Raw genomic sequence first — 26,467 nt, forward strand, 5'->3', positions numbered from 1 at the left:
TTTTCACTTCACATTTTCTTCTCAAGATTTTTCGTCGACGGCTGACGATAGAGACATGGCTTCGGGCTTCAAAAAATGCCCGGTCTGTAACCGGACCATGTCAATAACAGATCCACATCTTGAATGTGTGATCTGTTTAGGAGAAAAGCATGAAATTTCATCATGCTCCCAATGCCAAGAGATGACCCTAAAGGGGAGAAAACTCCAGCAGGAAAAAATGACACAGCTTTTCCACCTCCAATTAGTCCCTTCACAGTCTACTTCAACGAAATCATCTTCAGCAGGGGTCACGAAGAAACTCCTTCTGAAAAAACAGCGCCTCGAGGGATCCGGGGATGCCTCCTCACCAGTTCCATCGACATCATCGACTAGGTCAGTGTCGGAATCGAGGCCTAAGCATAAACACTGACATCATCAATCCTTGGTGTCTCCTTTCCTTCCCCCCCCCGGGGAACCAACTATAAAGTGCCACAAATCAAGTGACGCTCCGATAACCTCCGTGTCCTCGGTTCCCTCGCCTGCACCGTCGATATCGACATCTACATCGAATTCCCAGTTGCCACCGTTGACGCAAGACTTAACCATTCTAATAAAGCAGATTGTGATGGAAGCCTTGCAAGCACAAGTCCCGGCGGGCATGCCGATTCCAGTGACCACACCGATGCCGGCGTCACGCTGATGCCAACAATGCTACCGGTGAACACCTCGATGCCGGAGCCTCCTCAGACGACGACGTCATCGGAACCATCAATATCATTACCTCTCTCGATGTCACAAGTTCCGACGATGCCATCGATGCCAGGATCTTCGATACCACTGATACCTTCGGTTACAACTCCAGTCTCGATGTTTTCTTTTCTTTCGACATCGACATTGACCATTCCATCTAACATACAGCCGAGGTCTGTTTATACGATGGCACCTACCTTACCTTCTCTTCACAAGGCATCGACATCGAGACATAAGTCATCGACCAAATTAAAACACTTGATGACTAAACATCCACCAGCAGTTTCTGAAGCTCCCAGTGCAGAAGCAGCACTGCATGGTATCCTGACTAAAAGATACCAGGAACTACTAGCTTCCTTGCCATCGAATCCTGTGGAGGAGGATGTACAGGATATTTTACCTGATGACCCTCTACCAGGACCCTCAGGTGTACCTCCGCTTCATACAACTACGCCTCCTCAGCCACAACCTTCTGGCTATGTCACTTGGTCTGACACTACCTCAGATGCCTCATCAGAGGAATGTGTCTGATCCCTCACCACCTCAGGCTAGAAAACAATCACCTCCAGAGGATTTTTCTTTTCCAAGTTTTGTTCAAGAAATGGCAGATTCCATCCCTTTCAAACTACAGGCGGAAAAGGATGATGGACAACAAACTCTGGAAATACTCCAGTTTGTAGATTCCCCCCCCCCCCCCCCCCAACACAATCTCGCAATTCCCATCCATGAGGTGCTCTTGCAACTACAACAACGCATCTGGGAGCATCCCTGCATGGTTGCTGCAGTGAACAAAAGAGTAAATTCCACTTATATTGTGCATTCCGCACCAGGATATCAAAAAACTCAACTTCCCCACCACTCTGTGGTTGTGGAATCTGCACAGAAGAGGTCCAGAAGAACAAGGACCCATTCATCAATCCCTCCAGGTAAAGATAACAGATTCCTGGATCAAATGGGTTGCAAAATCTTTCAAGGAGCAATGCTGAACTCCAGAATTTCAGCATACCACCTATACATGACCCAGTACCAGAGTAACCTCTGGAAACAAATGGAAGAGTTTGTGCCATCCCTGCCTACACAATATCAAGAGGCGGCACAAGCCAACATCAACAAGGGGTTAGACACAGGAAAACATGAGGTCCGAGCCGCCTATGATGCCTATGAGACGGCTTCAAGAGTTGCTGCATCGGCATCAGTGCCAGAAGATGGGCCTGGCTCAAAGCCTCTGATCTAAGGCCAGAGGTACAGGATAAGCTCGTCGACCTTCCTTGCCTTGGGGATAATTTATTTGGCACCAGAGTACAAGACGCAGTTTCACAATTACATGAACACACAGAAACTCTGCGTCAATTATCCTCCCTTCCACATGACCCTCCAACACATACTGGCCGCAGGCCCCCACGAAGGGACGCTAGGCGTCCATTCTACAGGCAAAGGAGATATTATCCTCCTACATCCAGACCAAGGCCTCCCAGGTCCCAGCAAAGACCACAGCAGAGGCAACAAAGAACAACTAGGCCCCAACTAGCTCCGCAAACCGGACCTGCCACTGGATTTTGAGATCATATCCAGAGAACAAGGCCTTTACTCCAATCCTCGACCAGCACTACCATTGGGAGGAAGACTGTCCACCTTTTACAACAACTGGATGACCTCTCAATAATACACCGAGGATACCAACTCAATTTCCTCTAGATTCCCACAGATTTTCCACCGAATCATTCTCATCTCAGCGAAAATCACATCCTTCAACTTCAAATGGAATTATCCACCCTTCTGAGAACCAGGGCTGTAGAGCTGGTGCCCAGGTCTCAGAAAGGAAGAGGATTCTATTCACGTTACTTCCTCATTCCAAAGAAAACCGGAGGCCTTCGTCCAATCTTAGACCTCAGAAATCTCAACAAATTTCTGAAAAAAGAAAAGTTCAGGATGGTATCTCTAGGTACCATGCTTCCACTTCTTTAAACAGGGGATTGGCTTTGTTCTCTGGATCTTCAAGACGCTTATGCTCATATTCCCATATTTCCTCCTCACCGCAAGTATCTGCGCTTCATGGTGGGTCATCAACATTTCCAGTACAGAGTACTGCCATTCGGACTTGCCTCTGCCCCCAGAGTATTTACCAAATGTCTGGCAGTAATAGCACACTTACGCAAGCAAAGTGTACATGTCTTTCCATATCTAGATGACTGGCTCATCAGAAGTCACTCTCAAGAGGGAGCTCTCCCCTCTCTCAGTTGAACCATTTCCCTACTTCACTCCATGGGTTTTCTCATCAATTATCAAAAATCCCACCTTACTCCATCACACCTACTTCAATTCATAGGTGCAGATTTGGACACTATCCTATCAAGAGCCTTTCTACCCAAGGATCGAGCAGAGACATTATCCCTGTTGGCAAGCTCGCTTCGCTCAAAGAAACAGGCAACAGCTCATCAGTTTCTAACCTTACTAGGCCACATGGCCTCCACAGTGCATGTCACTCCTATGGCAAGGCTCGCCATGAGAGTAACCCAATGGACATTGCAATCACAATGGATTCAAGCCATTCAACCACTACATTATCCAATTCAAGTAACCCACCAACAACGCTCCTCTCTCCTTTGGTGGGTGAACAAGGACAATTTGCGCAAGGGCCTACCCTTCCAACAACCAGTCCCACAGATAACATTAACTACAGATGCATCCACCTTGGGATGGGGAGCTCACATAGACAATCTCCAAACTCAAGGGACTTGGACAAAGCTCGAAGCAACATTTCAAATCAATTTTCTGGAACTTCAAGCTATACGTTATGCGCTGCATGTGTTCAGGGACTGCCTTTCAAACAAGACTGTTCTCATCCAAACAGACAACACAGTAGCCATGTGGTACATCAACAAACAAGGAGGTACGGGCTCGTATCTTCTCTGTCAGGAAGCTGCACAGATTTGGAGCTGGGCCCTGAATCACTCAATTGTCCTCTGGGCCACTTATCTGGCAGGCAGTCACAATGTAGTAGCAGACCGACTCAGTCGTCAGTTCCAACCACACAAGTGGTCTCTGGACCCCTCAGTAGCGACCAGGATATTTCAACGTTGGGGACAACTGACAATAGACCTCTTTGCGTCACATCTGAGTCACAAAGTAGACAAATTTTGTTCTCTACACAAACAGAAGAACCGGCCAGCCAAGGACGCCTTTGCTCGCCCTTGGAACTCAGGCCTACTATACGCGTATCCTCCAATACCGCTCATAACCAAAACCCTGGTGAAGCTACAACAGGACAAGGGGACCATGATACTCATAGCCCCGTATTGGCCTCGACAAGTATGGTTTCCCACACTTCTAGACCTTTCAGTCAGGGATCCCATTCGCCTGGGAGTAGCTCCCACTCTCATAATTCAGGATCAGGGTCGGTTGCGCCATCCCAACCTTCAATCCCTATCACTGACAGCATGGATGTTGAAAGCTTGATCTTACAACCACTCAGTCTTTCAACCAATGTATCTCAAGTGCTTATAGCTTCACGTAAACCTTCCACACGAAAGAACTATTCTCCAAAATGGAGAAGGTTCAATTTCTGGTGCAGGCAAAAGAATATTGATCCTTTTACTTGCCCCATTACTTCTCTACTGGACTATTTATACCATCTTTCAGAATCTGGTCTCCAGACTTCATCTATAAGAGTACATCTAAGTGCAATCTCAGCTTACCATAACAAAATAAGAGATGCACCAGTCTCCACACAACCTCTTATCAGTAGGTTTATGAGAGGTTTAACTCAACTTAAACCACCAATTCAGCCACCAGTCACAGAATGGGACCTGAACTTGGTATTAACAAGACACATGCGTTCTCCTTTCGAACCCATAGATTCATGTAATCTTAAATTTCTCACGTGGAAGACTATCTTCCTCATAGCCATTACATCAGCTAGAAGGGTTAGTGAGTTGCAAGCACTTGTCACGTACGCACCCTACACAAAATTCCTACATGATAGGGTGGTTCTCCGCACACATCCAAAATTCCTTCCCAAGGTAGTTACGGAATTCCACTTGAACCAATCCATAGTTTTACCCACATTCTTCCCAAGGCCCCATTCTCACCGAGGAGAACAGGCTTTTTACATACCTTGGACTGTAAACGTGCTCTATCCTTTTATTTAAACTGCACTTCAGTCCACAGGAAATCCAATCAACTTTTGGTTTCTTATGATCCAAACAAACCAGGGAAAGCAGTGGGTAAACATACTCTATCCAATTGGCTAGCAGATTGCATACAGTTTTGTTATGAAAAGGTAGGCCTTCCTCTCCAAGGGCGAGTTAAGGCACACTCAGTAAGAGCAATGTCAACTTCAGTAGCACACTATAGTTCCGTGCCAATCATTGACATATGTAAAGCAGCAACATGGAGTTCTCTCCACACCTTTGCAGCTCATTACTGTTTGGACAAAGAAGGACGACAAGATTCAGCCTATGGACAATCTGTCTTAAAGAACTTGTTTCCAGTTTAAACCCAGCTCCTTCTGCAACCAACCTGCTGTGATCTTCGGCTGACTCATTTCAACAACAATACTTCATTGTTGCCTCAATACCAAATGACTCAGCCTCCAACTTGCTAATCACCCATATGTGAGGACTAGCATCCTGCTTGTCCTGGGATTAAGCAAAATTGCTTACCTTTGTAATAGGTGTTATCCCAGGACAGCAGGATGTAGTCCTCACGAAACCCTCCTGCCACCCCGCGGAGTTGGGTCTCATATCTTTTATTATTTTATTTTTAGCTAAAGCTTATTGCTACATACGAGACTGGAGTGAGACCCCTGTGGCTGAGAATATCATGGCATGCTGGGCATGCTCAGTAGCCTCAGGCTGCCAGTCAAAAGTTTCTAGAAACTTTGACAGAAATTTTTCCCGCAGTAGGGCTCCGTCAGTGACGTCACCCATATGTGAGGACTACATCCTGCTGTCCTGGGATAACACCTATTACAAGGTAAGCAATTTTGCTTTACTTGATCTTGTTTGATATGAAACAAATGAAAAAATTATAAATGTCTTTCGTCTTATGCTTTATATTTTGTGAATCATTGTGATAGAATACTGAATGGTATATAAAACCAATAAATAAATAAAATAAAGCAAACAGCTCGTTTAAACATTTTAAACACATTTTCTTAAATATTTTGGAAGATTTGCTTCATGCTGCTGTCCTATGTTAGAATATAACAGGGTACAAACCTGGAGTGAGACATAGGACATCAATCAGCTGTAGCAGGTGATTTATTTACCAATATGTATTAGAGTACATGCAGTATATGAAGACAACAGAAGACTAAGGTTCTAGAGGATATTGAAGACAGGATTTTTCAATTCATTCATTCTGATCAACAAGCTACACTATCTTGCTCTTAATAATCTTTCTATAGAATTGGGCTAAAACAAACCCAACCATTCAATTACTGATGCAGAGGGGGAACCCCTGCCGACCCCTATTTACCGCAGCGTGCATGTTCACTGAAAATGACTTTTCAAAAACAAAGTGAAAGACTATCTACGAAATCAACTCTCAAAAACACATTACCATAACATGGATATAATACAAATGGGGGAAAAAGCTCAAAAATGGCAAGTCCATCTTGTCCTGCTACAGGTGGGATATTTCCCCCTACCAGCAGATGGAGACAGACAACACATCACAGCCACTACTTAAGGTGCTGTTGCTAGCAGCAGGAATTCAGTAGTTTCTGCCTCCAGCAGATGGTGACCTTGAGCTAGGTGCAGCAGCTCTGCGTTGGATCGCTGATAAGACCTCTTGGGCCAGGCTGCTGGCTAAGCCAGCAGTGGCTTTGCTCCCAGCTCCTGAGGGAGTGGTTGGTTAAGGCTGTCTGTGGAGCAATTTTGGGGGGGGGGGGAGAATGTAGACAGGCAAAAGACAAAATTCAGATAAGTAATCTCTATTCCTGCTGCAAGGAAGTTTTCCTGCTTTCCTCCTTTCTACTCTTCCTGTCTTAGTGCGCTCTCTTTCTCTCTCTACCACTCCCCCTCCTTCTTTCCACATTCCAGCTTTATAGTTTCTTAAAAAAAAATAAAAGTCTGACAGGTTTTTTCTTCTGGGGCTGTAGCAGGAAGTGGGTGCCTGCATTGGCAGAACTGCCAGAGATGAGTGCGTCAAGCCCTCTGGGGGTGCGGGCAGTGGGAGACTTCCCAGCTGCAGAGCTAGAGAAAGGGGCACATGTATAGCCCTGCTCGAGGTCCTCAGTGCTTCAAGGCCTGTGGGGTCCTCTGGACCACATCAAAAAAGGGGCCAGTCTGCTTGGCATGTGTGCGAATAAAGGAATCAGCGACTGCTCAGTGGTGGGCCTGGCGCCCGCCTCACTCCTTGCTTTCTTTTTTTTTTAAATGATTTCTTTATTGAATTTTGAATCAAATCTTCCAAGTAATTAACCTTGGTTACAGAAAAAAGAATCTTTAGTCACAATCAAATTACAAGAAAAGTTTACATTAAACAGCACAAAACTAAAGATTATATCAGACCACAAATGGGGAGAGAGGATTAAAAAAAGAAAACGAAATATCACATTGACATGCCTTTTTTTTTTCTTCAAGGACCTAGAGTATTAGGTTAAGTATTACCACTACCAATATTGGAGGCTGCCTTATTGCTCAGGAAATTATCCAGCTGTGCTATTTCATGAAAAACATATCTGTTGCCTTGATACTTAAGATTACATTTACAAGGAAGTTTTAATTGAATGATCCACCTAGTTCTAATATCTTCTGCTTCCTATCAAGAAAAGCTTTACGACACATTTGAGTATCTCTTAATAACATCACAAAAAATTGAAACTTTATGACCAAAGAAAGAGCACTCTTTTAAATTGAAAAAAGTTTCAAAATAAGTTGTTTATCAGAAAAGAAATTCCACTAATAATGTGGATATCATTAATAACAAAATCAGCGTTTTCTAAAAAAATTTTTTTAAAAACCCTGTTAAATGATTCATCATTCTGGACCTCCACCATTGACTTTAAGAAAGAGAGGGTAAGTAAACAGCCTTAATAATAGGAGGAAAGGATTCTTTAGAAAGACCAAGAATTTCCTAAAAAAAATCTTCCTAGCATTTCCATAGGAGGTATAATAGAACATCTAGGAAAATTCAACAATCGCAAATTGCATCTTCTAATAAAATTCCCTAAATTTTCTAATTTTCTAAGTAAACCCAAATTGTTACGCATTATATTGATATTATGTTCTGAAACAGACAAAATCTTTTTTCCAAGATATTCAATTTCTTAGCTTGATCTTGCAGCTTCTGAGAATGATTGCTAATAGTCACAGACATGTTCCCAACAAAGTTCAGCATAGTCCAGCTTGGTAATGGCAACCCACAAGGAATCCAGCATTATTGAAGTTGGCTTAACTGGATGGCTAGAGGGAGTAGAGGAGCCTAAAGATCCTTGAGGGGATACCCCTCTCTGAACAAATGAAGTAGAATCCCCTTGGACTGAAACATTGTCCAGCAATCCCATCTGGGTGGGACCCCTGATCATTGGTGGGTTAGGTCCATCGGGACTAAGAGAGGTCAACACCTCTGAAGAAAAGGAACCTTCCGGTACAAGTTCATTACCTGAAACTCCCTGGCTTGTAAATTGGAAAACTTACAATGTGGACTGAGATGTTGAGGAAGGCTGAGAAGAGCCCGAGGGGAAGATCCTAATAGAGCCTTTCCTCTTCTTAACCATCGAGGAAGAAATCCATAGAAATTAGCATCGGAGATCAAACTGCAAAAATGTGATAAGGGGCACGCCCCTTTAGTACACGGCTTCTGCACACCTCGCTTTGTCACAAGGGGGAGGCTCCCTCTCCTGGCAACGTGATGGTAATCAAATGAGAAGAAGCTCCAGGTGACAGAACGCCTCACGGACAGTCTCCAACACTCTCTCCCCGCTTGCTTCCTTTTTTGGCATGTTGTGCTCTGAAGGTCCTGACACACAGCCTGCTGCATGGCCTTCAGAGATGGCAGCCATTTTGGAGTCTCCTGTGGTTTTGGGCATAGAATCTAGGAAGCTATGTGTTATTATTTGTGATAATTGTGGGAGGATCCTTGGGCTGGTGGCAGATGACCACGCCCATGGGGGAAGATCCCGAGAGGGACCACCGGTCAGGCTCAGAGTTGGGAGACAGACACACACTAGTTATTTTATTAAACTATTTTAGAGAACCACCAGAGGTGACAGTAGTGAGCTGGAAGAGCCCGGCTGGGCTGTAGTCCCTCAGGCACTGGAACAGCGATCCCATGATGGCTGAGCTGTAGAGAAACTGAGATAGTGAGTAGGCAGAGTTCAGGAACAGAATCTTCTCCTTTATACTGTTTAAGATAACAAGACTTCGTTATTGTTAATATTACACCATTAAATTAATAAGACTTTATAATTGTTGCGATGTAAAGATAATTGGACCCTGTTCTTACTGTTGTCAAATTATCCCTCGAGTTACTATATAAACCAATGTGATATTCTTTATCGAACGTCGGTATAGAAAAACAAACAAATAAATAAATATAGTCAATTCACCTGATAACCAACCGCCAGCAGGCTGGTTTGTATATCTGCAGGCAAAAGATAAAAACATTTGGACCAGCTTTCGCAGTATCTCTTATCTGGCTTCCTGTAGCTCTTTATATGGTCCAACCACTCCATCTGCATGGCAGTTTGCCATCTGTCTATGCCAAGCCGCTACTTGAGGTAACTCAAGGGGGTCAATCCACTCAGTCAAAATCTCCCAGCAAGCTAATAGAATGGCGAGTCTTCCAAAACAGTCGTGGGAAGCGGGACAAGGTGCAAGACCCCTCTCAGACCTGACATAAGAAGTCTACCTGACTTCGGGAGCTGTCGATTGATGCATCTTGCAATAAACTCTAGTACTGTAGCCCAAAAGGATTCAAGGTGGGAGCAAGTAAAGAGTCGATGAATCATAGTGCCGGTCTCTCGTACACATTTGATACATAGCGGCGATGGAAAATGGCCCATTTTGAATCGACGAGTGTCATCGCAGATGGTGTGGTGCAGGATCCGAAATTGTAATTCCCGCAGCCCCAGATCTGGGATGTGACAGTGCAGAATCTTAAAACAGAGTTGTAAATAGGACTTTAAAAGCGGCTCTGTCCATACCACCGACCAGTAAGCAGTGAGTGCTTCCAGGGGGTCTGCTGTAGCAGATTGCTTGCTCAAGACACTCCAGCCCTTGATAGAGTTGCGAGAGTAAGCGGTGTCGAATATACCCTTATCAAAGGAGGATTCTCGTTGAAACACCTCCTGGGTTCAGTGAAATGAGTTAAGATAATGTCATACTTGCAGGTACACATAGAATTGTTTCGTCGGTATTCGATATGTTTGGGCTATGGAGGCAAACTCCTGTCCCACTAGGCTGTCCTCTTCATAGAGATGAAAAATAAAGGGCAGTCTATTACGAGCCCAGGCATGGAATATGGCACTACAGCTGAGTCCAGGCAGGAAGTCTTTGTTGCCTACTAGCAGTAACAACAAGGAGTAAGCTCCCTCCATATTACTCTGGTGTCGGAGCCACCTCCAAGAACACCAGCAGGGACGGAGTAACACTTTGGGAATGTCTAGGGTCTGTAGTGTCTTCGGGCGCGCTTGCAAGCGATATAAAGGAGATATACTAGTAACCAAGCCCTGCTGGCAGTAAGAATAAGAATCGAGAAGCCATACCCCCACAAAGGCAACACTGTACTGCCGGAAGTCTGGCAGTCCAAGGCCGCCCCCTCCTTGGAGCACATTAAGGATCTGGTACTTTATTTGTGCCCGCTTTCCGGCCCATAAAACCTTTTGAAAAGCTGATTGTAGTCGTCGTAAGTCTACATTAGCCAAGTAGGAAGCATATGTAATTTGTACAAAAGCATTTTCAGAAGGGCACAACGCCCAAAAAATGTCAGAGGAAGTGAATGCCAAGCCATCAACTGGGCTCCTATATTTGTGATCATTTCCCCTATATTCAGGGTGTAAAGGGCAGTGAGGTCCCTGGGTATCCACACCTCCAAATACTTGAGTTTTCCAGGGGCCCACAGAAAGGGAAAATCTCCGGGCCAAGTTGCCTGCAGCTGAGGATCTAAGGTTAATGCCTCAGACTTAGAAAAGTTAATATGCAAACCAGCAACATTGTAGAATTGCGAGAAAATTGAAACTATGGCTAGAATGCTCACTCGGGGGCGACCCACAAACAAAAGGATGTCATCAGCAAACATTGCCACTTTTAACAGATGGTTGCCAATGCGAAGGCCCCAGAACTCTTTGTCACGTCTAAGTATTTCAGCAAGGGATTCTATAGCTAGGACAAAAAGTAAGGGGAAAAGAGGGCACCCCTGATGTACCCCACAATGCAAAAAGAAAGGCATGGACAGCTCTCACCGAAGCATAACGTACCTAGTATAAATGAGCGTCTTCAGAACCCAGGTTCAGTCGACATCCAGATCGGACAACAAAGAAGACATTACCTGGCATGACACATCTACAATATTTGAAGTTCCATTACACTGGGAAGATGGACCAATGGAGGAATGCCGCTGGCATCTATCAAGGGAAGTAATTTTAACTGTCAGTTTAAAATCATCTCCACCATAAACAGCGGGGTAGATACCATCTGTGGGCACATCCCCTGAGGAAGGACGTGCACCGTCTGTAACATATACATGTTGGGACTTTGATATGGGACTATGTTAACATGTGAAGAGTCTACAGTATTATTAAAGAGCACCGCTCACACAAACAAAGCGTGAGTTTATAAATTCGGATGTAGTTTACAACGAACAGTGCACATGTGATGGTGTCACGTTATTACAAAAAACCAAGGAACAAATAGAAGACTTCTTGTGGGTCCATACACACTTTTTCTGGATGTCTCAAAAATAAATTTTTGAAAATTTAAAGGCAATATCATACAAAAAAAAATTTAAACAGCATACACACAAACAAAGGTGGTGTTGGTTGGTTCATGATTATAATATGCTTGAATAAGGCAGGGTTGCCTACACGGTTATATGAAACCTTACCAACACCACTTAAAAATAATATATTTTTTTCAAAAAACTTTTCAACAACACACAAAAAGGTGATTTCCACTCAGCGTGTAGGTTTAAAAAAGGTTAGTATATAGACCAAATAAGGCAGAGTAAAAGTCAGTAAATTAGCTTTGGAGAACAAAATATGAATATTTAGTCTCACAGTGAGTAAACCTTTGGTTCCCTTGGATACTAATTTATTACATAACACTGTGTAAGTGGCGAGGTCGTTCCTGGAAAGAAATACGACAAGTGAGATAATCAAATTTGCAGATGACACAAAATTGTTCAGAGTAGTTAAATCACAAGCAGATTGTGATAAATTGCAGGAAGACCTTGTAAGACTGGAAAATTGGGCATCCAAATGGCAGATGAAATTTAATGTGGATAAGTGCAAGGTGATGCATATAGGGAAAAATAACCCATGCTATAGTTACACAATGTTGGGTTCCATATTAGGTGCTACAACCCAAGAAAGAGATCTAGGCGTCATAGTGGATAACACATTGAAATTGTCGGTTCAGTGTGCTGCGTCAGTCAAAAAAGCAAACAGAATGTTGGGAATTATTAGAAAGGGAATGGTGAATAAAACGGAAAATGTCATAATGCCTCTGTATCGCTCCATGGTGAGACCACACCTTGAATACTGTGTACAATTCTGCTCGCCACATCTCAAAAAAGATATAATCGCAATGGAGAAGGTACAGAGAAGGGCTACCAAAATGATAAGGGGAATGGAACAGCTTCCCTATGAGGAAAGACTAAAGAGGTTAGGACTTTTCAGCTTGGAGAAGAGACAGCTGAGGGGGGATATGATAGAGATGTTTAAACTCATGAGAGGTCTAGAACTGGTAGATGTGAATCGGTTATTTACTCTTTCAGATAGTAGAAAGACTAGGGGGCACTCCATGAAGTTAGCATGGGGCACATTTAAAACTAATCGGAGAAAGTTCTTTTTTACTCAACGCACAATTAAACTCTGGAATTTGTTGCCAGAGGATGTGGTTAGTGCAGTTAGTATAGCTGTGTTTAAAAAAGGATTGGATAAGTTCTTGGAGGAGAAGTCCATTACCTGCTATTAATTAAGTTCCTTAGAGAATAGCCACTGCCATTAGCAATGGTAACATGGAATAGACTTAGTTTTTGGGTACTTGCCAGGTTCTTATGGCCTGGATTGGTCACTATTGGAAACAGGATGCTGGGCTTGATGGACCCTTGGTCTGACCCAGTATGGCATTTCTTATATTTTTATATTCTATGAGGCCGCATAAGTCCCGGGGTTTCGCTAGAGGGGCGTGTCGGGTGGGCGGCGTGATGTTCGGGGCGTTCTGGGGGGCGTGGTGCTGGCCCGGGAACGTTCCGGGGGCGCAGCCGAGACCTCCGGAACAGCCCCCGGGTTGGGAAATGGTGCGCCAGCAGCCTGCCAGAGGCAGGCGTAACTTTTACAATAACGGTAAGGAGGGGGTTTGGATAGGGCCGGGGGTGGGTAAGGGAGGGGAAGGTGCGGGGGGTGGAAGGAAAGTTCCCTCCGAGGCCACTTCATTTCGTAGCGGCCTCGGAGGGAACGGGCAGGTGCACCCCTTTGCGTGCGCCGACCCCGGATTTTACAAGATACGCGTGGCTATGCCCATATCTTATAAAATCCAGTGTACTTATGTTTGCGCACGTGCTGTTTTTTAAAATGGACCCAAATTTGCGCAGAATTCCCCCCCTGTGCAGAATTGCCAAATTCTGTGTAGAAAATGGCAGAGGAGACCCCGGCATGCCAAGAACAGAGCACGTGAAGATGAAGGCCCCTGTGTGCCGCGGAGTGTGCTCCGCTTGCAGCGAAGATGAAGGCTCGGGTGAGAGTGAATGTGTGAGAGGAGGGGGAGGGGAGAGGGGAAGGGTGTGGGGGAGGGGGAGGGGAGCTTGTGTGGGGGTGTATGCAAGAGAGAGGGACCTTGTATGAAGTTGTGTGTATGTGCACTAGAGAGGGGGGGGGAGCATGTGTGTGAGGGAGGGAGGGACAGAGGGAGCCTGTGTGAGGGGCAGTACTGAGAACGGGGTCAAACTCTGGGACTGGCAATAGCGTGGAAGGGGTTGAGCCTAGAGGTGGAGGGGAGAGATACTGGCAGGTGGAGGAGTTAGGGCCTGAGAGGGCAAAGTGTCCAGGGGAGTAGGGAGAGCAAGTGGAAGGGACACTTAGTGAATTTTTAGGGAAATTCTGCTCAAAATCTTTAAAATTCTGCATCTCTAAGTAATAACTTTTTTCTGTAATAATTTAAAATGTAATTACTTAAAGATTGTCATGTAAATTGTGTTATTTTGACCAATATAAAGTTTGCAGAATTTTAAGTTTTTGTGAGCAGAATTTTAAATTTTTTTGCGCAAATTCCCCCAGGAGTATAGTTAGCTTGTTTGCTACGATTCTTCTCCTAAAGGGGTGTTTGGTTGCGCTGCGATTACTTCTCAAGCATTGGTTAACCACTTTGGGCCCTACTGATATGTGGGCTAATGCTATTTTGGAATTATATATGCTGGAATCTAGATCCCTATTGGAGATGTTGCAGAAGAAATGGATGGCCAGCCGAAACATCTGGAAACCTTTTTGTGTGTTCATTGCCAAAAGAGTTGATGACATATCTCAAATTGGATTCCAAGACGCAGATTACTGAGGCTTGACTCTTTTTGTTCCTTTAGATTTACAATGTTACGGAGAGAGGAAAGAGATTCAGGCAGTGGAGGAGTAGTTAGTGGTGAAACCTTTCAGTGTGGTTTGCTGTTTATTGCTGTAATATCTGAAAATTTTCAATAAAAATGATTTTCAAAAATAAAATTCCTCACCTGTTAGTTTCCTTTCCATTAGTCCTGCTATACCAGTCCAGGACCCATCCGGCAAGTGAGGCTGAGTTTTTCAGCATGGTCACCTTAACTGTCTGATTGAGGCTTTGGCTTGCCTTATACGAACCTAAGAAATTACATACTGGTTCAGACCAAGGGTCTATCAAGCCCAACCTTCTTTCCAACAATGGCCAATCCAATTCACAAGTACTTAGCAAGTACTCAAACATTAAATAGATCCCAAGCTACTATTCCTTATTGATTAATAGACGTTTATGGACTTCTCCTCTAGGAACTTATTCAAACCTTTTTTAAACCCAGTTACACTAACTGCCATAACCACATCCTCTGGCAATGAACTGCTTTCACTGTCTCCCAAAATAATAGGGGACTGGATCTGTGTTCAGCCTTGCATTCTGCATAAATGTTCCATTTTTCCTCCAAAAGCTTGATACAGAAATAAGGGCATCCCCCAGACATTTGCCCGACTATCTGATGAACTCAGATCCAATTCTCCAACTATAGGACAATGATCTGAAATCAGTAGGGCTTCTATTTCCACTCGATTCACTTAAAAAAAAAAAAAAAAGCCCTCCTCTGAAATCAGCAGATAGTCAATATGGGTCCTAATAGTATGAGCTCTAGCCAGGTGAGTAAAATCAATAGTTGACAGATTAAGAGCCCACCAAGCATCTACAAGTTTTAGATTGGAACATAAGAACTCCACCCCCCTATGTTTACAGCCAGGAGTTCTATCTAGCAATGGGTTAACAATACAGTTTAGATCTCCTCCAAAAATAATCAGATACTTCCCTAAAGATTACATTATAGACAGTAAAGTAACAAAGAAGGAATGAGTATAAGAGTTGGATGCATAGGTGAAGACTAATGTTACTTTATAACCTTGAAGTTCCTCAAAAACAATTATAAACTGGCCCTCTGGGTCTATACTAGATTGAAGCAATTTAAATGAGTATTTCTATGAATTAAAATTGCTACCCCCGTACTTTTTGTGGTACTCATTGTGGAAAAGGCCTGAGCAACCCAGTGTCTCCTCAGCTACTGATATTCTTTTGTAGACATATAGGCAGATGTTTCAAACGACTAAGAACCTTCTCACGTTTTATGGGGATGCCTAGGCCTGATCACATTCCATGTGGTGGTATGTAACATCTAAATAATAAAACAGAAATAAAATTGATAAGTAAACTGGTATTTCCTAAGAGAACCATTCGTCCCATATCAAGCAATGATATGAAAAAAAGATAAATGCATAGGTAAATGCAATTTGCCCCACTATTAGTGCACACATAAAGACCATCGGCATAATATAAAAGAAAAATAAATCCCCATCTCTGTCGTATTTTCCCTGTGGTAAATCACCCAATCACCTCTGCCCCCTTCAATTCCCCATCTCCAACTTCCACCAACAAAAGCTTAAGTGGCTTAGAAACTTCTGAGTAGAGACTCATAATGACATGTACAGGTCCCGTCCCTGCTAGTGAAAACAAACACAATATGGCAATCCTTAGGAAATCACCAAAGCTTCCAGAGCTGCAAAAATAGTAAAAGGTATCTCAGCTTTGAACAAAATCTTCATGCCCCCATGCCGGATCAGAAAGAACTGAAAAATGAGGGCAAATAACTTCCTGGAACTATACCTGTAAGAACACATTGGGAATCTTCACAGTGTGCTAGACAAAAATAATACAAATCCATGATAGTTATGTTTAAAAGAGAGAAAAACCGGTTACTCCACTTTATTTTGTTATCTGGGTCAAAAATTTTGAAAAATGTGTGCATCCATAAAACAGACATAGCTGATCCAATCAGTGTCCCAGGAATACACTATAGAGCATCATCTGGTACAGTTAGTAAAAGGACAAAAAGCATTCTCCTGGTGCCTCCGTGAAGGGAAAAGAAGAATCATCTGCACCACAGCTAATTGTCTGTCCCCTAAGGCCTATTCTTAAGAGAAAACCAAGAAGAATGAACCTGGCCGCTTCTTCCAGAGTCTGAAGCCGAGCCAGACAGGGCTTCCTCATGTCATTTGGCATCGGCTGCAGACTCGAATAGCTTCATCTTGCCAGCATTCCAAATCCTCAAACCAGTTGGATATTGAAGCGTGGATCGGATTTCTTTTTTAACCAAGTCGGAACACACTGCATGAAACTCTTTGCGTTTAGCCACTACGTTTGCTGAGAAATCTTGAAAAATAAGTAGATTTTTACCTTGATGAGGGATTTTGATGCTTACGGTAAGCCTGAAAGCTCTGAAGCTTATGTGCAAGGTTTAAGAATTTTGCTACAATCACTCGAGGTCTGGTTGCATCATTTTGTTTCACTCCCACTCTGTGTACTCTCTCAATCACAAGAGTTCAGGGAGGTCAGGTTCTCTGGGGAGCCATTGTTCTAACAAGTCCAGTAATTCTCTATCCTGTACCATTTCGCTGATGCCCACAAATCTTAAGTTGTTCCGACACAACCTGTTTTCCAGGTCACCCATCTTGTCACTAAAATCTTTTGTTTGTTTCTCTAAGGCAACTACTTTTCTCTGCAATGCAAGTGTGTATTCTTCCAGCAATGATATTCTGCCCTCTGCAACAGATATACGGTTTCCCACCTCTATCATTGTAGACTTGCGTTCTCCAATATTATCACTGCCTGCCATGAGACGATTTTCCAGTGCTGTAATTACATCATCTGTTCCTGCAGTGGTCGGCCCGCATTCGCCACCATTTTCTCACTTGCTGGCCTACACTTCTCCTTCTCTTTGCGTTTGGTCTTAGCTGGGGAGAATTCACTGCTGGCTAGCTCACAGGTCACGCAGAGTATTCACAGAAAAAAGGAAACTGGATGGTAAAAAAGGATTGAGAAAAGCGAATTAGAGTAGGACTGGCACCCGTCCGTTCAGCTCACATCACATGATCCCCCAAGCTTTAGTATTTTTAATGATGAAGTAACGTTGTAATCCTTCAGCCATGTAACATCACGTGGAATGGTATAGAAAACTTGTTTGTCTCACTGCATTTGCTGATAAGTCAGTCATTTAACTTTATAATTCTGCCGACAGCAGCAGAGCCCACATCTGTTTCCAAGCAGCAAGGAATTGCACGGAATTCATTTAAACACAGGGGCTTTCAACCTTTAAAAAAAAAAGTGGTACCCCCTTTTGTCATAGCTCTTGTGCTCTTTTTAGTTTTGTTCTTAACACAATGTCCATGTGACAATGATGGGAACAGCTCAAACGTCAAAGCAGGAGCTACTGAAAGCGCACTGTGAACGGTGACTTCCTCCCACACTCGAAGGGGCTGGTAATTCTTGTCTCCCCTGGAAAACAAAACAGAATAGATGCCTCAGTCTTTTTTCAATATTTATTAAAACAGAGATGTGTTCATGAAATGCCCGACTCAGGCCAAGTTTCGCAGCTTGACAGCCGCTGCCTCAGGGGCTTGAACACTTTAAATTCCAAGATGAAACTCAGCAAAATTAGTTTCATCCAGTGTGCAACAATTGTTTGACCAGTGTCCTGGGTAGCATACCACACTCAGTCTAGGATTGTTCAATGAACAATCCTAGACTGGGGGTCCCGGGAGATCGCTCCCGGGACCCCCACTGGACCACCAGGTACCTGTAAAATGTTTTTGGGGGGTCGGGAGGGTGGGGGAAGCAAAGGGATTAGTTTTAAAGGGTCGGGGTGGGTTTAGGGGTTATTTTTGTGTGCCTTTTTCCCCTCCCCCAAAACGATAAGAGAACCCCCACGATCAATATCGTGGGGTTTTCCTATCGTTTCGGGGGAGCCCCCGATTTCTGACGATTTTGAAAATATCAACGATATTTTCAATCGTCCGAAGCTCGATTCACATCCTTAGTGCACACCAAATAGCAGGTGCAACTTCTGCAGGGTACAATTGGTGGGATAATTTTCAAAGTGCACTTATGCATGTAACTTAGGAACATTTTTCTGACTTTCTTATGTGGGCTATTTGAAAATGACCCTATAAAACTGTACATGAGCTCCATAGCTCTTGAGCAAAGACAGAGCAGCAGAAGTTCCCTCACCATCGGTTCCTTTTCCTATGTGGAAGAGTAGAGTAGGAAGGGAGCCTATGCCCTATTTCCCATGTGGAAAATAGGAAGAGTGGGGCCTGGAAGCAAATACGGTAAACTGCTTCAGTTCCTGGCCCATTCTTCCTCACTACAGTAAGGCCCAGGATTGACTCAGTTCCCACAATGATGGAGGGAAAAGGGAGACAGTATGAGAAGACCTATGTATGCCCTCTATGACCTTTATAAGTACTCCTAGGGTATGTGTACCCCCAATTGAAAACTCTTGATCTAAAGCACAGTCATGTTTGTTTGTTTAAAAATTCTTCTGTTGGTCTACCCATACTAGGCAGATTACAGTATACTGTATGCAATAAATCACTCGCATATCGCAAACCCAATGCTGCCCAGGAACAGTGGCAGCTGTGTCTAGCTCACTTCAGTAATAGACTGTAGTCTAACTGTACTTTATTTGTTTTGATTTTTTTATCCAGCTCTTGACTAGGAAATTCACTCAAGGCAGGTATATCATATGAAAGGCAATATAGAGTCAGACCCTTGGGTGTAACAGCTTAACAGTTCTAAGCTGAAGGAGCCCTCAGAAAGGCCTAAAACTTGAAATAAATCAACCACATAAGAATCTTTTCTCTGTGAATCAAGTCTTCCCTCTCTCTTATTTCCAATAATTAAAGTAATCAAAATGTCTTTCATGAATATTCATCAAAGTGCTTCTTTAATGCTAAAAATCATTATACTCATAAGAAAATCAGATTACTCTTATTTGCTTGGGCTATGAATCCCATTACCATATCTACTCAGTTTACAGGTGCAAGCTATTTTCTGCACATTTGAAATATAGGGCTAAAATTTCAAAGTTGTGTAACTCTGCAGTCCTAAAGTGGAACACACACAACCATAAGTGCCCTGTTGGGTCAGATCAAAGCCCACTGAGCTCAGTGTCCTGTCTCCCACAGTGGCCCATCACAAAAAGTAGATCCAGCTTCTTCTTGCATTTCCCAGAGTCATCTGTTCATAACGCGTTATGGACTTTTCCTCTAGGAATTTGTCCAAACACATTTTTAAATCCGCTACGTTTGTCGCTGTGACATCCCTCCTGAAGCAAATTCCACAGCTTAATTGTACAAAGAGTGAAAAAAAAATTTCCTCCAGTTTGTTTTAAATCTACCACCTGTTATTGTCAAGGAATGTCCCCATGTTCTTATATTAATTCAAAGGGTAAAGCAAATGTTGCTTACCTGTAACAGGTGTTCTCACAGGACAGCAGGATGTTAGTCCTCACATATGGGTGACATCATCAGGATGGAGCCCAATCACGGAAAACTGCTGTCAAAGTTTCCAGAACTTTGACTGGCCTCTTCTGGGCATGCCCAGTACGGCACTAACCCTGCAGCCAGCAGCAGTCCCCCTTCAGTCTTATTTGAAAGCTACAGGCAGTGCCGAAAAATAAAATAAAATAAAACGTTACGAACCCAACACCACTGGGTGGCGGGCGGGTTTCGTGAGGACTAACATCCTGCTGTCCTGTGAGAACACATGTTACAGGTAAACAACATTTGCTTTCTCACAGGACAAGCAGGATGGTAGTCCTCACATATGGGTGAGTGCCGAGCTGAGGATGTCCGAACATGCACCAAACAGCAAATGTTGCTTACCTGTAACAGGTGTTCTCACAGGACAGCAGGATGTTAGTCCTCACATATGGGTGTCATCATCAGGATGGAGCCCAATCACGGAAAACTTCTGTCAAAGTTTCCAGAACTTTGACTGGTCCCTACTGGGCATGCCCAGCATGGCACTAACCCTGCAGCCAGCAGGGGTCCCCCTTCAGTCTTATTTGATAGCTACAGGCAGTGCCGAAAAAATACAATAAAACGTTACGAACCCAACACCGCGGGGCGGCGGGCGGGTTTCGTGAGGACTAACATCCTGCTGTCCTGTGAGAACACCTGTTACAGGTAAGCAACATTTGCTTTCTCACAGGACAAGCAGGATGGTAGTCCTCACATATGGGTGAGTACCGAGCTGAGGATGTCCGAACATGCACCAAATGTACCCAACGGCGTGCAACAGGCACAACTGGGGTGGAATTTGGTAGAGGGCATCCTGAACCCCACCGGGCAGGCGGAAGGGTGTTGCTACGTCATGTTGGAAATAGGTTACGCAGGACAGATTGGCCGAAGATGGAATCTTGTCTTCCGGCTTTGTCTAGGCAATAGTGGGCTGCGAAAGTGTGGAGAGAACTCCAGATGGCAGCCCTGCAAATATCAGGAAGTGGCACCGATCTTAGGTGTGCTACTGAAGTCGCCATGGCCCTTACAGAGTGTGCTTTAACACGGTCTTGGAAAGGAATGCCTGCTTGCTGATAGCAAAAAGATATGCAGTCTGCCAACCAGGAGGAGAGAGTCTGCTTACCCACAGGTTGCCCTAATTTGTTAGGATGGAAAGAGACGAATAACTGAGTGCTCTTCCTGTGGGCAACTGTACGGTCTAGGTAGAACGCTAGAGCCTGTTTACAGTCAAGGGTATGCAGAGCCTGTTCCCCTGGGTTGGAGTGGGGCCTGGGAAAGAAGATAGGTAGTATGATGGATTGATTAATGTGAAACTCCGAAACTACCTTGGGTAAAAACTTAAGGTGAGTGCGGAGTACCGCCCGGTCCTGCAGGAGTTTAGTGTAAGGCGGATAGGTAACTAGGGCCTGTAACTCACTAACCCTGCGAGCTGAAGTGATAGCCAAAAGGAAAATCACTTTCCATGTGAGATATTTTAGGTCACAGGAGTGAAGAGGTTCGAATGGTGGTTTCATGAGCCACCCGAGAACCAGATTAAGGTCCCAAGAAGGGGACGGAGGACGTAAAGGTGGCTTGAGATGGAACAAGCCTTTAAGAAAACGTGTTACGAGGGGTTGTACTGATATAGGGACATCCCTGACACCTTTATGGAAGGCGGCTACCGCACTGATATGCATTCTGATGGAAGAGGTCTTTAGACCTGATTCCGATAAATGCCAGAGATAGTCCAAAAATCTTGGGATTGGACAGGAAAAGGGATCAAGGGATTACGAAGAACACCATGATGTATACCTTTTCCATTTATAGGAATAAGATTTTCTCGTGGAAGGCTTCCGTGAAGCAATGAGGACACGAGAAACCGAATCTGAAAGGTGAAGTGGTTGAAGAATTAACCTTTCAACATCCATGCTGTCAGGGACAAGGCCTGAAGATGGGGATGGCATAGACCTCCGTCGTTCTAAGTGATCAGAAGCGGGTGTGTTCCCAAGGGAATGTGCCTGTGGATGGAGAGATCCTGGAGTATGGGAAACCACACTTGGCGTGGCCAGTGAGGTGCTATCAGGATCTTGGTTCCCTTGTCCTAATGGAGCTTCTCGAGAGTCTTCGAGAGAAGAGGAAGTGGAGGGAATGCATAAAGCAGACCGGCTGCCCACGAGTGGGAAAATGCATATCTGGGCTGAGAGCGCTCGCTGCGAATGAGGGAGCAGTAATTGTCCACCTTGCGGTTCTGAGGGGACGCAAAGAGGTCTATTTGGGGATGACCCCATTGCTGGAAGAGAGGTCACTACGGAGGGATTGAGAGACCACTCGTGCGATTGGTAGAGACCCCATTGCTGGAAGAGAGGTCACTACGGAGGGATTGAGAGACCACTCGTGCGATTGGTAGAGACGACTCAGTTTGTCTACCAAGACATTGTGCATTCCCGGCAAATAGGTGGCCCTGAGGTACATCGAGTGGGAGAGCGCTTGAGCTCAAATCTGTGCAGCTTCCTGACACAGAAGGAAGGAGCCTGTGCCTCCCTGCTTGTTGATGTACCACATGGCCACCTGGTTGTCCGTCTGAATCAGGATGACGTGATTTGATAGGCAATCCTGAAAAGCTCTGAGAGCATATAGCATCGCTCGAAGCTCCAGGAAATTTATCTGGTGTTGGTCTTCCTCTGGAGACCAAAATCCTTGTGACTGCAGATCGTTTACATGAGCTCCCCAGCCAAGGTTGGAAGCGTTGGTGGTGAGAATGAGTTGAGGATCTGGCAGGTGAAAAGGCAGTCCCTGGAGGAGATTCTTCTGATCTTTCCACAAGGTGAGAGAGACGGAGTGCGTCGGTGATGTGGACAATGGTTGACAGAGGCTGAGTCGCTTGAATCCATTGTGACCTCAGAGTCCAATGCATGACTCTCATGGCCATTGGTGTGAGGTGGACTGAGGACGCCATGTGTCCGAGAAGGACAAGGAATTGTCGAGCTGTTGCTGTATACTGAGACTGCAACTGATGAGCGAGGGACACGAGGGTTTGCACTCGTTATTGAGGTAGAAAGGCTTTTGCCTGTAAGGTGTCCAAGACGAGAAATCCTAGAGAAATTAGAGTGTGTAGGGTCAAATCCAGGGACGATCGAGCGGCTTGCTGGGTTGGGGCCCTGATTAACCAGTCGTCTAGATAGGGGTAGACGTGAACACCTTCTTTCCTGAGAAAGGCTGCGACAACCACAAGACATTTGGTAAAGACTCGTGGTGCCGATGCTAGGCCGAATGGAAGCACTCGCTATTGATAGTGCTATGGGCCTACTAAAAACCTGAGATACTTGCGATGAGCTGGAGCTATTGCAATGTGGGTGTACGCGTCCTGGAGATCCAGAGAGCAGAGCCAGTCTCCTCTTTGTAGAAGAGGTAGAAGCAAGTCCAGGGTTACCATCTTGAACTTTTCCCGCTGGTGGTACTTGTTGAGGGCACGTAGGTCCAGAATTGGATGAAGCCCCCCGGATGTTTTGGGAATCAGAAAGTACCGGGAATAGAACCCTAGGCCTTGTGAAAGAGGGATGGGTTCTATTGCTCTTAACTGGAGAAGAAGGGAAACCTCCTGCTCCAGGAGGACAGAGTGGTCGGTTACTCTCCACGCTTGTAGAGGTGGTGATTCCGGTGGGAGCAAGAAAGTTCAGGTGGTAACCCTGAGCAATGATTGCTAGCACCCATTGGTCGGTTGTGAATTATTGCCACATGCCGTGAAAGTGGCACAATCGACCTCCCACTGGTATGGCTGGCAGAGGGATCAGGCTGCTGCTCTCCAAGGGAACATCAAAAACCTGAAGCAGGCCCCGGCTGGGAAGCTGCTTGTGGCTCTTGCTTCCGGGGCTGGCGGGGCTGAGATTTCTGATAAGGCCTCATAACTCGGGACCTTGTTGGTGGAGGATAGTACTTCCTTGGGTGGAAGAATGACTTCTTAGAGTCCTTCTTGAAAGGCTGTCTAGAAGGAAAGTCAGAAGGTATCAATGAGAGCTGTTTGAGGGTCTCATGATGGTCCTTTAATTCAGCCACTATTTGCTGAATCTGTTCACCGAACAGATTATGTCCTATACAGGGCAGGTCAGAGAGCCTGTCTTGTACTTCTGGGCGAAGGTCAGAAGACTTGAGCCAGGCCCAGCGTCTTGCCGAAATGGCAGTTGCAGACACTCTAGTGGAGGTGTCGAAGATATTGTAAGCTGTTCTTATCTCATGCTTTCCTGCCTCAAACCCCTTGTTGACAAGGGTTTGAAGATGTTTTTGAAATTGGTCAGGCACGGTTTCAGAGAAGTCCTGTATTTGCTTGAAAATTTGGTTTGTAATTACTTGATATCCCCTGAAGCCCTTTTTGAAAATGTCGGTTACATATGTTACCCTCCGGTCCTTGGGTAGAGGCACATTTGAAAAATAGGTTACAGATTACCAGTACTTGGTCTGCAATTTCATGTTTCTTTAGAACTTGGATGAATGCCATCAGATTCTAGAGATTTTCAACTATTTAGTTTGTCAACTTGCCCAAGTACTTCTTCCAGATTCATATCTGATTCCTGAGTCATCACCTAGAAAAAGGGGTTCAAGTGTGAGTATCTCCCCATAGTCGTCCTCTGTAAAGACTGAAGTAAATTAATTTTGCTTTTCTGCTGTGGCCTTATCCTCCATGAGTGCTCCTCTTATCACCTTGTCATCTTGTGGCCCAGCTGACTCCGCTGCAGGTGTTTTGTTTCTAATATATATATATATATATATATATATATATATATATAGAGCAATCAAAAAACTATTGGCAATATCGTCTCTACCAGTGCTATGAGAAACATATATAAAAAAAAACCCCCTTACATTAACAAATGTATGGGAAACAACTAGCACTTATGTAAATTCAAAAAATATTTCAAAATGATTTATTACTGATAAAGAATCATTACTTTATTTAATAAGTTAATCACCTATCATCATTACACACATTGAATTTTCACATGTCACAAAAAGTACATACACATTAAAATTAGCATAGAGTCCTCTAAAGTATATCCCTCAGTGCTCACCTACTTCTTACCTCGATCTTACCCTAAACGGACCTTGTACAGCCTAATCCCATTGATGTTAACTTAGGTCTTTGTTGATGAATACACCTCTTACATCAAGAACCTCATGTATAAATCTTAAATAATAACCATATATGTTTCCAAAAATCATAAATCCTAGGTGTATTGCATTCATCCAGTTCTTTAATCCATCCCGACAAGGGCCTCGTTTCGCCACTGCTGGCTTCTTCAGGGGAATACTCTTTTTCTAAAGACCCAACATCAACAGTTACCCATGGCTCCCACCTCGTGTCTACAATACATAAAACAGTATTACAGAAAACAAAAAAAATTTTTTTTACATAACAAACATAACTCATACTAAAATATATTTATGCCCAATTTATCAAAGTTGTCCAATTGAATTTAACTTATGTAAAACATTGCATATATTAATATAAAGTGCCTGAATAGTAATAAATCAACTCTATGATTTATAAAAACTTATCCTAAGTCCCACTCCTACCTAAAATTGAAGGAGCGGACTCAGACACAACACACTCAATTCACTCCAGCTCAATGGCTCCCGTTGTTTATCATGAAAAACTCCCGAATATGAGTGTAATCCTAAAAATTGGTTCAAACAAAAAAATCTTTAGTATTAAACCTTCACTATGAACAATGTTTTAACAAAAACTCACAAAAATTGATTAAATATATTTTACGTCAGGTGTAGTCTTGAGATACTCCCATACTGAAACCAATGTAGTTTTACCTCTTCACTCTGTTAGAAACCCGACTCCCTTGGTATAAACCAGGAGTTTCACTGCCTGGCTCCCGACTCCCTTCGTATGAGCCAGGAGTTTCACTTCCTGGATCTCCTCCTCCTTCACCACACCTATAAAGACCATAAAATTTATAACCATGCTTTTTGAGGGGTCACTGCCCTCAATATACGAAACTTTATATAAGATTATACCTTTTTCACATAATCAGTGCTTTCAAAAATGGAGTCGCCATACCGTAAAACTTCAATCTTACTCCTTAAATTGCACGATGAGCAATATATATCCTCTCGAATATGTTCAAACGCTTGCCCAAACTTTCTCGCACGCTATTTTCTAGTCTAGATGTAAAACAAGAACCAAATGAACACCCTCAACCACTGTGTTACAATGAGCCTCACCATGATACAACAAAAGCGACTACGCTCACCTTTTCCAGTTTTTCCACCATGCGTATCTCCTCAACGTCTCCCACTGCGGCTTGTACCACCTAACCTGCCCTTTTATACTCCTCCTCTTAATCTTAAAGCGACCAATCCGCACACACCTTAAACCACCATACGTATCACCTCCGAGTCTCATAAAACGGCTCATACCTCCAAACTAACCTGTTATACTCCTCCTCTCCACATTAAAACAACCAAACCACTCCCACACGTTAACATCCATCCGAGCAAAACACTCCCACCTAAAAC

General features: G+C 44.0%; 1 long non-coding RNA gene across 1 annotated transcript; it reads right to left on the minus strand.

Moving 5' to 3' along the window:
* Positions 1–24,912: 24,912 nt before the first annotated feature.
* Positions 24,913–26,014, minus strand: LOC115089591. The gene is made up of 4 exons (XR_003856183.1): positions 25,967–26,014; positions 25,763–25,885; positions 25,514–25,614; positions 24,913–25,300 (listed from the first exon to the last, which is right to left on the minus strand). It is a non-coding gene; the product is annotated as an uncharacterized LOC115089591 (long non-coding RNA).
* Positions 26,015–26,467: the final 453 nt, after the last annotated feature.

This window comes from Rhinatrema bivittatum, chromosome 4 (genome assembly GCF_901001135.1).
Source record: "Rhinatrema bivittatum chromosome 4, aRhiBiv1.1, whole genome shotgun sequence".
Classification (NCBI taxonomy): Eukaryota; Metazoa; Chordata; class Amphibia; order Gymnophiona; family Rhinatrematidae; genus Rhinatrema; species Rhinatrema bivittatum.